The following is a 15,578-nucleotide window of genomic DNA, read 5'->3' as shown; positions in this document are numbered from 1 at the left end:
AGAACGGACATGAGAACAATACATGCCTGCTCCCCCTGTTTTTCCAATTCCTTTTGGCTCTGGTATCCTTTCAAGGGTTATTAAAGTAAAAAAATGCAGTTTAATTTATCTGGGGCTACTTGAAGCCCCATATAGTCATCCTGTGTACACCCTCCAGTCAGCAGTGGTAACCCTCTCAAAGCTGGCTGGTCATCACAGGAACATTCAACTTATGAGCAGAAACGATTTTCCCATACCGGCACATGCACAGAATGCTGCTGTGTATGGGGATGTGATGAGGTGCGTGGCTGGAAGCTTTGATGGGGGTCGCCCCGAAAGGACAGTGCGGGCACAGCGTGACTGCATGGGGGCTGCAAGAAGCCCCAGGTAAGTTAAAAGGAAGTCTAAAGTAAAAAAAAAAAGCAGTTTAATGAAATCCTGGGTAATTGTAATGAAGCAGTGTCCATACTATTTGTCCAAAATGCAATCTATGGACACAGACTGTGTCCTCCATTCTCTGCCCCTCACAAATAGAGATGTTGCGAACTGTTTGCTCGGCGAACATCTCTGGGGCTTTTACTACTTCCAGGTCGCTCTGACCCGGAGTAGTACGCCTGCGCTGCCCGGCGAAGCGCGTCCTAGATCGCGCTCCTGTTGCCGGGCACTTTCTGCGCATGAGCGTGACGTCGTTCATGACGTCACGCACATGCGCAGAAAGTGCCCGGGAACAGGAGCGCGATCTAGGACGCGCTTCGCCGGGCAGCGCAGGCGTACTACTCCGGGTCAGAGAGACCCGGAAGTAGTAAAAGCCCCATGTATCCAGAGATGTTCGCCGGCGAACGGTTCTTGAACCGTTCGCCACATCTCTACTCACAAATCTGTTCAGCTACAACTTGGTCCAGACTAGGGGGTCAGTGTGTTTGAACTAGTAAAAGTCTGCCCGGATGCGCAGTTCAGGCCATTTGCATAAAACATATGAGCAATTTATTTAGACTGACGTGTCTGCGCTCCCAGTGGCTTCTTGAGCGGCGTGCTGCACTCATTGCAGCTGCCAGCAGTACATGAGAACTGAACTGTGCATGCAGGGCAAAGACTTTTTCCTTGGGTCAGGCATACCTCCCAACATTTTGAGATGAGAAAGAGGGACACTTAAGCCACGCCCCTGCCACACCCCTGATCACGCCCCCGCCACACCCCTAGTCACGCATACCATAAAGATTTCCTATGAAAAATATGTGGTTTTATGATTCAAACCACACTGGTCCTTTCTATCCTGGTTCATTTTCCTTTATATTAACATTTTAAAATTAGTAATATATCAATTTAAAGTGTCTCCCCAGTATATGCAGCCAGGTGTATAGGTCTCCCCAGTATAGCCAGGTGTATAGGTCTCCCCAGTATATGTAGCCAGGTGTATAGGTCTCCCCAGTATAGCCAGGTGTATAGGTGTCCCCAGTATATGCAGCCAGGTGTATTGGTGTCCTCAGTATATGTAGCCAGGTGTATTGGTGTCCTCAGTATATGTAGCCAGGTGTATAGGTCTCCCCAGTATAGCCAGGTGTATAGGTCTCCCCAGTATATGTAGCCAGGTGTATAGGTGTCCCCAGTATATGTAGCCAGGTGTATAGGTGTCCCCAGTATATGTAGCCAGGTGTATAGGTGTCCCCAGTATATGTAGCCAGGTGTATAGGTGTCCCCAGTATATGTAGCCAGGTGTATAGGTGCCCCCAGTATAGCCAGGTGTATAGGTCTCCCCAGTATATGCAGCCATGTGTATAGGTGTCCCCAGTATATGTAGCCAGGTGTATAGGTGTCCCCAGTATATGCAGCCAGGTGTGTAGGTCTCCCCAGTATATGTAGCCAGGTGTATGTGTCCCCAGTATATGTAGCCAGGTGTGTAGGTCTCCCCAGTATATGTAGCCAGGTGTATGTGTCCCCAGTATATGTAGCCAGGTGTGTAGGTCTCCCCAGTATATGCAGCCAGGTGTATAGGTGCCCCCAGTATATGCAGCCAGGTGTATAGGTGCCCCCAGGAAGGGAGGCAGCCAGTGAAAGGGAGCTGGTGGCAAAGTGGCGGAGAAGGGGGGAAGTCCCCCCCCCCTTCCCTCACCTTGGGGCTCCCTTTCCTGGCTCTCCCTTCCGGATTAATGTGTCTCCTCAGATGGCGCAGCGGCTGACAGCGGGCGGGGAGGACTTACAGCTTTCCTTCCAGCCGGCAGAGGGAGCTGTGATCTGTCCGCCGCTAGTCTGGTCTTGAGTAGGCCAGACTTGCAGCGCACAGATCCCAGCTCTCTCCGGACTGCTGCGTAACAGTGGTAAGTCCTCCCCGCCCACTGTCAGCCGCTGCGCCATCCGAGGAGACACATTAATCCGGAAGGGAGAGCCAGGAAAGGGAGCCCCAAGGTGAGGGAAAGGGGGGGGAGACTTCCCCCCTTCTCCGCCACTTTGCCACCAGCTCCCTTTCACTGGCTGCCTCCCTTCCTGCACAAATAGTCAGTCCGCCCCTGCATCTGACTCCCCAGCTGGGACACTCGGGCAGGAACGGATCTAGACCAAGTTGCGCCTGGGGCAAGGTCAGGGTTTGGCGCCTAAACTGCCATTCCCCATCCAAATTTTGCTGCCTTTTTAAGAATTCAACAAGCTGCGCCTCGGGCAAGATACCCGCTTGCCCCCCCCCCCCCCCTAGATCCGTCCCTGCTCTGGGGGGTCAAAGCGGGATAGCGGGAGAGCCCTCCCTAATCGGGTCAGTCCCGACAAAAATGGGATGGTTGGGGACTATGGGTCAGTGCCTAGGGGAGAGATGGAGCACACAGATACATGACACGAGCCCACAAAGCAAACATTACCGTGGGCTGTTTTCCTCAATCAGCTCCTGCATCTCCCCCATCTGTGCAAGCCAGCACACTCCATGTGGCATAGGACGCCTGCAGCAAGCGGCCATTCTATAGTCAGTGTGGTGACAACTTCCGTTTTTCATTAGTTCCTGTTGTGCTGCTAAAATGTCTTTTTCAGTTCCGGCTGCGGGAGCATTCAGGAAAAATAGCTCCTGCTGGATTTTTCCAGACCGGAGGCCGGACCGCAAAAACTGTACGGATCCAGACGGACGGGTGTGAATGGATACATTGGATAACAATGTATCCATTCATATCTGGTCCGTTTGTACAGTATACGGTCCGGGTCCGGTCCATATATACGGTCCGGGCCTTATGGTCACAAGTATGGACACTGCTTAACCTATTTTGGTTCCTGGACGTAGTTTTGTGCACGCGCGCTCCCGGCCCGCGGTTCGTTAGCCAGGCAATCAGTGAATCAGGCTACGGTGCCCGATCACTGATTCTTCTCCCTCGCTGAAAAAGCGACAGCTTCTCTCGGAAGCTGCGCCTTTTCTGGCTGTTCCCTCCTCGATGCGTCACTCTAAGCGTGTGTTACGCTTAGAGTGACGTCATGTAAACAAACTCATGGCCGCCATCTTGTGGCCAAAAAGTAAAACTACAACAAAAAGTAAAAAAAATTTAAATCAACACACAATTACATTAGAAAAATATGGTTTACATCCCACCCTCCCAAAAATACCCAAATAAAATGTTTAATATAAAAAAAAAAAAAAAAAAAAAAAATTGCAATAAAAAAACAAAAACATGTAAATATTTACCTAAGGGTCTAAACTTTTTAAATATCAATGTAAAGATGAAATATTTCTATATTTTTTTTATTTTAAACTTGTAAGTAGTGATAGATGCAAAACGGAAAAAATGCACCTTTATTTCCAAATAAAATATTGTCGCCATACATTGTGATAGGGACATAATTTTAATGGTGTAATAACGGGGACATATGGGCAAATACAAAACGTGAGTTTTAATTATGGAGGCATGTATTATTTTAAAACTATAATGGCTGAAAACTGAGAAATAATGAATTTTTTCCGTTTTTTCTTATTCCTTCTGTTAAAATGCATTTACAGTAGAGTGGCTCTTAGCAAAATGTACCCCCCAAAGAAAGCCTAATTGGTGGCGGAAAAAACAAGATATAGATCAGTTCATTGTGATAAGTAGTGATAAAGTTATAGGCTAATGAATGGGAGGTGAACATTGCTCAAGTGAAAACAACGGAACGCGAATGGGTTAATTAAAGGATATCTGAGGTGAAAGTGCAGCTTTAATTACCTGGGGCTTCTTCCAGACCCTAGAAGTCTATCAGTTCCAAAGCTGCAGTTTGGCCTCCCTCCACGCTGTTGCTGTCCTGCCTGAAACATCGATTACCCAAGCGCAGAACACTCCCAGCAGCAGGAGTGTGAAAGCGAGAGGTGCAGATACCAGTAACCCTGCTTGGGCGATGTTACGGACAGGAGATCGGCACCGTGGAGTGTGGCCAAACTGCAGTGCTGGGATTGATAGACTACTAGGGCCTGGAAGAAGCCTCATGTAAGGAAAGCTGAACTTTTTTTTTCATCTTGTATATTCTTTAATGGATACCAGAGCCGAACGATATATATGTTACGGCCAAAACCAGAAATCGGCCAATTCTAGAATTGGCCGGCCATTTCTAGAACTGGCCGAATTTACGTCGGCCAAAGTCCAAAATGCTGGGAATTTCTGACATTGGCCGGCCAGTTCTAGAAATGGCCAAAGTCAGTCGGCCAAAGTCCAAAACGTAGAAATCCCAGAACATCGCGGGTCCTGTCCGGTCACCATGAATGGCACTCGGAACTTCCTCTCTGCTCTGAAAGATACAGCATAATCTTTTTTTTTTTAAAGAAAAGCATTTCTTAGTTACAGCTGATACAAATCCTGCAATAAATCAGCAGTGTGTCTACTTCCTGCTTTCTTGGGAGCAGGAATATTGTTACCATCCTGTGCTTTTAAATTTGCTGCTCTGCTGTGGCAGTCAGGTGACACAGGGGAGAGATCAAATTACAGTGGCGATTAGTCACAGGTGAGGGGGGGATGCATGGCTGGGGGTGCTCTGCTGGGGGCTGTGCATGGCTGTGGGTGCTTTGCTGGGGAACTGTGCATGGCTGTGGGTGCTTTGCTGGGGGGCTGTGCATGGCTGTGGGTGCTCTGCTGGGGGGCTGTGGGTGCTCTGCTGGGGGGGCTGTGTATGGCTGTGGGTGCTCTGCTGGGGGACTGTGTATGGCTGTGGGTGCTCTGCTGGGGGACTGTGTATGGCTGTGGGTGCTCTGCTGGGGGGCTGTGTATGGCTGTGGGTGCTAGGCTGGGGTGCTGTGCATGGCTGGGGGGGTCTTTGCTGGGTGCTTTGCATGGCTGTGGGTGCTCTGCTGGGGGGCTGTGCATGGCTGTGGGTGCTCTGCTGGGGGGCTGTGCATGGCTGTGGGTGCTTTGCTGGAGGGGCTGTGCATGGCTGTGGGTGCTTTGCTGGGGGGGGGGCCTGTGCATGGCTGTGGGTGCTTTGCTGGAGGGGCTGTGGGTGCTTTGCTGGGGGGGCTGTGCATGGCTGTGGGTGCTTTGCTGGGGGGGGGGGGGGGGGCTGTGCATGGCTGTGGGTGCTTTGCTGGGGGGGGGGGCTGTGCATGGCTATGGGTGCTTTGCTGGGGGGGGGGGGGGCTGTGCATGGCTGTGGGTGCTTTGCTGGGGGGGGGGGGTGCTGTGCATGGCTGTGGGTGCTCTGCTGGGCTGGGGGAGCTTTCCTGGAGGCGCTATTCAGACCTCCGATCAGGGCGACCAGAGAGGCAGAGAAAGGCAGAGCAGCGCGCACGCTACCCGCCCGGACCCATACACTTTTTATATGCAGAAGTGTTCAATGACGTCACGTCACTTCTGCATTGAAGTGTTCGGGTCCTGCAGGTCTCGCGTGAGCTGGCAGCCTGCTATGCCTGTCTCTGCCTCCCTGCTACGGTCGCCCTGATCGGAGGTCTGACTGAGTATATGTAGCGGCAGAGGGGGAGGAGAGGTGAGCGGAGCTTCCTGGCGGCGGTGAGCGGGGCTTCGGGACTTGGCCGGCCACGTGAAGTCACAACGCGTTCTGGCCGGCCAAAGTCCGAAATTGAAGCCCGTTTCCCACATTGGCCGCATGAGCCGGCCACTTCGCATTCTGACTGGCCAGAACCCGAAGTGGCCAGACTTCGGGTTCTGGCCGTAACATATATTAAAAACGGGGGAAGCACGCATGTATTAGGTGCAGACCTCATGCCCACCGCTTCCCCAGTTCTCCTCCTATATACAATAAATCTTCCACTGCAGCTCAGTCCAGGTTGCCGGACTCAAGCGGTAGTGCGCAGGCAGCCAGGAGTGATCTGCGCATGACAACACACTTGTGTCATCTAGAGCCAATTTAAGGTGAAACCAATAAACTTGTCTGTATGTTATGGGGATGTGGGAGGAAACAAGAGTGTCTGGATGAAAACCATGTAGAAGCAAGGAAAACATACAAACATCGTGCAGATAGATGCCCTGGCTGGAATTCAAACCAGGGACCCAGCGCTGCAAGGCGACAGCACTAACCACAACGCCAACATGCTGCCCAATATGGCAGCATCCTTGCTACATATCTTATCTATGGGTGACTTTGAGTTCAGTTTCATTCCACGTCGCCTCCCGCTCGGTATACCCATCATGGATCCAGCCGATCTGGAATTATCATACAGGGCTTAAACTTGCTTTTCTGCGTCAGAACAGAATTAACAAATCTGTTAAACGGATTGATGTAAACAATTTTTGTTTCTTTGCATAGAATACGCTTGCATCAGTTTTGTTTCGTTAAAGGGGCACTATTGCTAAATTTATCTATTTTAGATCCTTTAGCATACATATGTGTTGTTGGAGGATTGTTTTATCACATTATGCACTCTTTTGCAAATGTTTTTTTTTTCCTGTCAATAAACATTTAGAGACATGCATTGACGTCAGTTGTTTTACCTTTCCGACGCCAATGCAGCCTATACCATTCTGAAAGTGGGAGGCATCTTATCCTGTACAGTGAGTGGCCGTTATTTTCCACCCCTCTGGCCATCTCATTTATTTTTGCCCATCTTGTAACTGCTCTATCCAGCAGTTACTTAGCTTACAGCAGCCGCCGTAAAGAGATGGATGCAGCCTCCTCCGTGCTGCGTACTATGTTGTGAGTGGCTGTGTGTATGCTGCCCGGCCACCAAGGACCCCTTTTCCTATGCAGGCAATGAAACGGACACTTATTGTTGTCCGTTTCCATGGTAACCTGACCGGCTTTTTGCTCTGCGCAGGCTTGCGGTGGCGGCATCAAGGAGCTCACACAAGCCCTGTAGCTGTGTTGCTCTTGTTTGCAGAAATTAAATAAATGAATACACATCAATTTGCAAACAAGAGCAACACACAGCTACAGGGCTTGTGTGAGCTCTTTGATGCCGCCACCGCAAGCCTGTGCAGAGCAAAAAGCCGGTCAGGTTACCATGGAAACGGACAACAATAAGTGTCCGTTTCATTGCCTGCATAGGAAAAGGGGGTGGAAAATAACGGCCACTCACTGTACAGGATAAGATGCCTCCCTCTTTCAGAATGGTATAGGCTGCATTGGTGTCGGAAAGGTAAAACAACTGACGTCAATGCATGTCTCTAAATGTTTATTGACAGGAAAAAAAAACATTTGCAAAAGAGTGCATAATGTGATAAAACAATCCTCCAACAACACATATGTATGCTAAAAGGTCTAAAATAGATACATTTAGCAATAGTGCCCCTTTAAAGAGAACCCGAGGTGGGTTTGAAGAATATTATCTGCATACAGAGGCTGGATCTGCCTATACAGCCCAGCCTCTGTTGCTATCCCAAACCCCCCTAAGGTCCCCCTGCACTCTGCAATCCCTCATAAATCACAGCCACGCTGCTGACAAACAGCTTGTCAGAGCTGGCTGTGTTTATCTCTATAGTGTCAGTCTGCTGCTCTCCCCGCCTCCTGCAGAACTCCAGTCCCCGACTGCATCCCTTCCCTCCCTGCTGATTGGAAGGAAAGGGACGGGGGCAGGGACCGGAGCTCTGCAGGAGGCGGGGGAGCAGCTGAGACTGACACTACAGATGTAAACACAGCCGCACAGCACGGCTGTGATTTATGAGGGATTGCAGAGTGCAGGGGGACCTTAGTAGGGTTTGGGATAGCAACAGAGGCTGGGCTGTATAGGCAGATCCAGCCTCTGTATGCAGATAACATTCTTTAAACACTCCTCGGGTTCTCTTTAAACTCAACATTTTTTTTGTGACGGTGTGAACCCAGTCTAGAGAATTTTTTCCCCCAATTACATAGTGCTTATGCATTTTTTCTTTGAAGACTGTGGTTGTTTGACTATTTTGTGGTGGTTTTATAGCATTCAAAAGTTTCAGTACATTTTCAGTAATGGCAACTGTGCATATTTTATGTTTTGTAAAAGAAAGGAGTACAATTTGTTGGTGATTGAGCATTGGCTCTGTATTGCATTTGTGATATTGTATGGTATGATAATTTTTTCTTATTTTTTGGGGGGGGGGGGGGGGCAGTTTGTTTGTCCAGTATGGGGCCCAAAAATTTCTGAAGGCGGCCCCAATCCGCGCACAGCGATCGTCTTGCCACGAACCGCGGTTTTGGTTTTAAACCGAAAAACCGTGCAGCCCTACTGTAAAGCATATTTCCCAAATTGTGTTGCTAGTGCTGCATCCTTTCAGCCTTGTGGTTATTTGGTAACATCTCTGCCACTTTGTGCTTATACCGAGGGTCTAGTAGCGTCGCTACCCAGTACAGGTCATTCCCCTTGACTTTTTTTATACAGGGGTCCCTCAACAGGCTGGACACCATCTGCACAAAGTTGGATGCCGACGTACTAGCCATCTCGTCTTGCTCACTGTAATGATCTGCTCAGCTGCCTGTGCAGGCAGGCAGCTTTTTGACCATTGTTTAGGTTTGCATGCTGCAGGACTCTGGAAAGGAGAGCTTCTGTCAGTTTTGCAGCTTGTGCTTGCTGAGGAATTTGCATACGTTGTCATGCAAATTGCCTGGCCACATTCATTGGAGGCGTGTACTATAAGTACTATGTGTTTCCCACAATGCTTGGGTGGTCATAAGGATTCCTTCCTGTGAAACACTCCTGGAGGAGTGTCAGCCTTACTCTTTGTTTGAAGTTCAGCTTAGAGTAATTTCTGAAACTGCGCTAGGCAGGTTACCCTAGTGCAGTTAGGATTGCTTATCTGTTTTTGTTTGTTCTGTTGCGATTGTCCTGTCCCAGCGGTGGTCGACAGGAAATCGTTCTGATCTCTGTTCTTGGAGTATAGCTGGTGCAGCGGTTGCTACCAGCTATCTCTTCTGATCTGTCTCACTTGGATCGCACTAGCATCTTGCGCTAGCGCTGTGGATCCTTCTGTTCTGTCTCCTTGGATCGCGCTAGCCACTTTCACTAGTGCTGTGGATCCTTCTGTTCTGCTACTCTGTCTGCCCGGATCGCACTCGCCTAGCGCTAGTGCTGTGGATCCTTCTGTTCTGCTACTCTTTACCTGGATCGCACTAGCATCCTGCGCTAGTACTGTGGATCCTTCTGTTCTGTCTTCCTGGATTGCGCTAGCCACTTTCGCTAGTGCTGTGGATCCTATCTCTCGCTTGTCCCTGTTTTGGTGTGTCTTTCTTGTCTGCTACGAACGCTTGCTGGGGGCTCGGTTAGGTAACCGTTAAGCAAGTGCTCGCGTCCTCTGTTACATGTTTGTCTGTCGATGGTTAGTTAGGCGTGCTTGTCTCTATTGTGCTTATCACGTGGAGACCGCGCATGAACGCGTGCACTGTTGCGAATGAGTGCGGTGTTCGCGTTCAGTTAACGTTTGTTATTTTCCGTATCTCCTCATTGTATGATTTGCTGTGCCTTTGCTATCCTCGTATTCTGTTCTGATCTGCCTTGTGTCACTTTTGGCAATCGCCTTTCTTGCGGTTGCGTTTCTGTTTCGTATCTGCTGTTGTGTGTGCGCTGTCGCGGGGTGGCGACTAGATTGTCGCACACACATACAATCTGTCCCTTTGCTCGTTCTCATTCGCAATCGCTTCTCTTCGTACAATTCCTGTCTGGAATCTGTGGAGGTACAGAGGATTGGTTCCTCTGCACTCCTCAGCGCCATCTGCCGACAGGAATTTCCCTCTACGGGTGCGTAGCACCTTTTGCTGGGTTCCTGCAATTAGACGCTTGTGGAGGATTTCCGCCGTATCAGCGCACGCGTTGTGCGCTGATCACGGAGAAAGTTCCACAATTGTTACACTCTTCCTCAGTGATGTCAGGTAAGTTCTCCTCCTCCCCCCAGCCACGAACAATACCACGGGAAAGGTGAGCAGCACAAGCCCCCTGCGACGCCTACTATGGTTGTTCTTCCAACTTCTCCTCAAAGCCACCTTCCTTCTCTGACTCCTCTTCCCCAGACGACTCCTCCACCCCCTCCTCTGTGATGCCGCAGGTGTTGATGATGCCGCAGGTGATGTTTCCCAAACTCTTCCTCCTCTTCCTGTTCACGCTCCTCTACAGCTTGATCCACCACTCTACGCATGGCACGCTCCAGGAAGAAAGCGTATGGGATCAAGTCGCTGATTGCGCCTTCACTGTGACTCACCAGGTTTGTCACCTCCTCAAACGGACGCATAAGCCTGCAGGCATTACGCATGAGTGTCCAGTACTTCATCCAGAAAACCCCCAGCTCCCCAGAGCATGACCTTTCACTGTAGCTGTACAGATACTCGTTGACGGCTTTCTCCTCTTGTAGCAGGTGGTCAAACACGAGGAGCGTTGAATTCCAGCGAGTAGGGCTATCACAAATCAAGCGCCTCACCGGCAAGTTGTTTCTCCTCTGAATATCGCCCAAGTGCGCCATGGCCGTGTAGGAATGCCTGAAATGCCCACACACCTTCCTGGACTGCTTCGGGACCTGTAAGCCTGGGTACTTAGACACAAATCTTTGGATTATAAGATTGAGCACATGTGCCATGCAGGGTACATGTGTCAACTTTCCCAAACTCAAAGCCGAAATGAGATTGCTGCCGTTGTTACACACCACATTGCCGGTTGGTGCGGGGTCAGCCACTGATCCACCTGTTTGTTTAGAGCAGCCAGGAGAGCTGCTCCAGTGTGACTCTCGGATTTGATGCAAGACATGTCCAAGATGGCGTGACACCGTTGTTCCTGGCATGCAGCATAGGCCCTGGGGAGCTGGGGGTGTGTAGTTGGAGAGGAGATCACAGCACTAGTAGAGTGGCACTGCCACTCAGCCAAGGAGGAGGAGGATGACAGCGAAGAGGATGTAGCAGGAGAAGTAGGAGGAGAAGGAGAGGAGGTGGCAGCAGGCCTGCCTGCAAGCCGTGGAGGTGTCACAACTAGGTCTGCTGCACAGCCACGTACTCCTTGCTGGCCAGAGGTCACCAGGTTGACCCAATGTGCCGTATAAGTAATGTACCTGCCCTGCTTTGCAGACCAGGCATTCGTGGTCAGAAGGACCCTTGACCTAACGCTGTGTGCCAGAGATGACACTTCTTGCCTTTCAACATCACGGTACAGTTTGGCAGTTTGGGTATTGCCTTTTGAGAAAAGTTATTGCAGCTTGGAATCTTCCACTGCAGTATCCCAATCGCCACAAATTTTTGGAAGGCCTCAGAGTCCACCAGCTGGTATGGTAACAACCAGCGAGCTAACAGTTCCGCCAAGCCAGCTGTCAGACGCCGGGCAAGGAGGTGACTGGCAAACATTGGCTTCTTCCGCTCAAAGATTTCCTTAACAGACACCTGGCTGCTGTGGGCAGAGGAGCAGGAACCGCTCAAGGTGAGAGGCGGAGTGGAGGAAGGTGGCTGTGAAGGTGCAAGGGATAAAGCGGCTGAAAATGCTGCAGGAAGGAGGAAGAGGAGGCAGAGGGTGGCTTTGCATTTGTGTGCTGCTTTTCCTCAGGTGGTCATCCCATTGCCGTTTGTGCTTTCTCACCATGTGCCTTCGTAAGGCAGTTATCCCTACGAGGGTCTTGGTCTTTCCACGACTCAATTTTTGCTGGCAGAGAGTACAGATAGCATTGCTCTCATTTGAGGCAGACACACAAAAAACATTCCACACCGCTGAGCCCTGGAATGATGGCACTTTGGTGGTGGCGTCAGCAGCAGACCTTGAAGGGCATGTTGGCTGGCTGTCCATAGGTGGCGATACGTGCCGCCGGACATGAGCTGTTTTCCTCTCCCTCTGCTTCTTTCAGAAACTTGTCTCCTCCTACTCCTCTCTCGGACTCCCCCTCTGAACTGTCCCCCTGTTCATCTTTTCTATTGGGAACACATGTGACATCCATGGCAGTATCATCATCATAATCATCCTCCACAGCTTCGCTTGTACTGTATCAGGCACCTCCAAAACTGCACCAACAACAGGTACTTCATCATCATCCTCTCACCTTACGTCTATACTGACGCCTAACTCAGACATATGAGGTGGTGATGTAAAATGCTTAGCGCCGTCATCTTGTAACAATAATGGCTGTGAATCAGTTAATTCCCCACCAAATAACTCCTGCGAACTGTCAAATGGAGCGGATGTGGTGCTAGTAGTAGCAGTGGTGGCTGCAGAGGAAGATATGTCATGGTTCCATGCGGAAGCTGAGGAAGATGAGGTCTTCTGTGTTAAATAGTCAACTACGTCCTGGCAATCTTGGGAGTTGATGGCACATGCCTTCTGAACACTGTACTTTGGTCCAGGGCCACACGAAATCACGTCAACACGACCTCGAACAGACCTGCCGGGTGGCCTGTCTCTGCCTTTTGTTTTGTCCATATTGGGGGGGGGGGGGGGAGGGGGGGTCAAGTGAAAGGTATGCACTGACTTGACTAATACAATGTGCAGTCACACAGATGCAGTGAAAGGTATACACTGACAACTGGTATAATACAATATGCAGTCACACAGATGCAGTGAAAGGTATGCAGTGACTGTTGGTATAACAATGTGCAGTCACACAGGTGCAGTGAAAAGGTTGCAATGACTGCTGGTATAACAATGTGCAGTCACACAGGTGCAGTGAAAGGTATGCAGTGACTGCTGGTATAACAATGTGCAGTCACACAGGTACAGTGAAAAGGTTGCAGTGACTGCTAGTATAACAATGTGCAGTCCCACAGGCGCAGTGAAAATGGATGCACTGACTGCTGGTATATAAAATAGTGTGCGGTCATACAGATGCAGTGAAAGGTATGCAGTGACTGGTATATAAAACAGCGTGCAGTCACACAGATGCAGTGAAAGGTATGCAGTGACTGCTGGTATAACAATGTGCAGTCACACAGGTGCAGTGAAAAGGTTGCAGTGACTGCTGGTATAACAATGTGCAGTCACACAGGTGCAGTGAAAATGGATGCACTCGCTGCTGGTATATAAAACAGCGTGCGGTCACACGGATGCAGTGAAAGGTATGCAGTGACTGGTATTATAAAACGATGTGCAGCAGTCACACTAGGCGCTGAATGTGCTGGGCCTGGCACAGTATAGCAATTAGCAAGGGCCAGCTGTGACAGACAGGGCTGTATATGCAAGTGTCAGTGGGCCACACAAAAAAAAAAAAAAAAACAGATCACAAGAACATTAGCTCTCAAAAGCTGTTTTGGTGGTGCTTTTCAGCAACAAATATCAGCAAGGAGCAAGCTAACAAGAGCCTAACTAAGCTTTCCCTATCTCTGCAGTAACCTCTCTCCCTTCTCTCAGTAAAACAGCAGCACACAGAGTGAGAACATGGCCGACGCTGCTGCCTTATATGGGGGGGGGGGGGGAGCTCCAGGAGGGAGTGCAGCCTGATTGGCTGCCATGTGTCTGCTGACTGTGATGTAGAGGGTCAAAGTTTAGCCCAATAATGTAGTATAGGGGGCGAGTCAAATTCGCATAAAGTTAGCGATCTGATGCGAACGCGAATCCGCATTGCTTGCGTGAATAGGTTTGCGTGCGAACCTTTCAGGACATCTCTAATGCTTACATTACCAAGGTACTACAACACTTGCACAACCCATGGTACCCTGGCAGCAGATGCCTTACCTAGCTAACATGGGGTGCGCTAATAACGCAAAGAACACTGCCAAACTGTCGGAACTACTGGTAAAACCGCCCTATGCTCACTGTGCATGCCAGTTTTATTGTAGGCCAGTGTAGATTCCCCAAACTCTGTCCTCAAGGCCCACCAGAAGTACATGTTTTGCAGGAAATCACTAACATTCACAAGTGGGGTTTTAGTGTCTCAGCAGAGCTGATTAACTACCTCGGAGAGGATTTTCATAACACTGTTATTGGGCCAGGGCCAGGGTTAGAGAACACTGGGTTAGTGAATATACCCCTATATCTGGCAACGATTACAGAAACTAAAGTGGTTGAACCAGACATGGCCAGCAGATGGCAGGAAAGCTCCACACGCACACAAACATCTGTGTCCTATTCTGAAAAGATCAGGATGAGAAGAAAGAATAAAACTATTTTCACACTCCATATGTACAGTATTTGCATCTTTTCTGAGGAATACTTTAGCAGCTGCAACAATCCAAAATGCTTAGAGAGCCATGCATAGCTAACCTACCAACTGAGAAGGGCTAATCCCTATCTTGGAACTAATTATCCCTATTTCTCTCTCTTTCTTCCTTATCTGTTTTTTCTTTTGGGACTGATGTAGAGATCTGTGTAAGTATATGTATATGTGTGCTACAAATATGTTTATGCGATTTTAAACTTGAATCGCAAAACCGCAAGCCGCTAGCGATTTTACAATCGCTACGGTTTGCTTTTTAACATAGGAATCGCGGTAGGTCATTTCCACTACCGCGATTCGCTTTTGTCGAGAACGCGAACGCGCGGCGGAGCGATAATTGCCGCGATTTTGCTATGCACTGCATAGCATAGCAAAATCGCGGCCGCAAACGTCGGGGGAATCGCCAGTTTTGCGATTCAGCAATCGCTAGCGTTCAGCATGAACGCTAGCGATTGCAGGTGGAAAAGGGCCCTTAATGTTTTTTTTTTCTTAGCTGTACTACACATACAAATCATAATATCATCATTTTTTTTTCGCTTCAGTGTCTCTTTAAGGTCGCACTCGTGCATGAAGAGGAGCGCGGCTCCATCAGATTTCCAACAATCCCTTCTCGGAAATCTTTGTGGGGTCCTCTAGTGGGAACGGGGGACTGGAGGACGCCATGAGAAGTCTCTACATGATCCAGAGACTTCCCTTTTCTTAGGTATTTCCTTTTTGACCCAGGATTCAGCTCGGGTACACTTCAAAGCAAACCTGAAATGAATACAAGCAAAGCATGTATACTTACCTGGGGCTTCCTCCAGCCACTTCAGGCCTTGGGCTCCTTCGCTGTCTCCCCGGGCCACTCTGATCCTCCGACGGCCATCCTGTTAACTTGTCCAGTCCTGCTCTATCGCACATGTGCCTGGAACCTACTACTAATCGCTAATGCGCGTTTTCTGACGATTTTGTTAGCGATTTTAAAAAGTGTAAGCTTTTTCGCTTTTTTGCCAGCTATTGTTTAGCAATTAGCGTTTTTAATTCTGATTGGTCCTTTCAATTAATTTAATTTTTTTTACAGTGTGCAGTAATGTAAAGACGCTAGCAAAATCGCTCTGTGTAGGTTTTGACGAGTGATTACACCAGCGTTTATATACTTTACAT

The sequence above is a fragment of the Hyperolius riggenbachi genome, chromosome 11 (assembly GCF_040937935.1).
Source record: "Hyperolius riggenbachi isolate aHypRig1 chromosome 11, aHypRig1.pri, whole genome shotgun sequence".
Taxonomy (NCBI): domain Eukaryota; kingdom Metazoa; phylum Chordata; class Amphibia; order Anura; family Hyperoliidae; genus Hyperolius; species Hyperolius riggenbachi.
The sequence above is the reverse complement of the archived record's forward strand: the minus strand, read 5'-3'. Positions refer to the sequence as shown.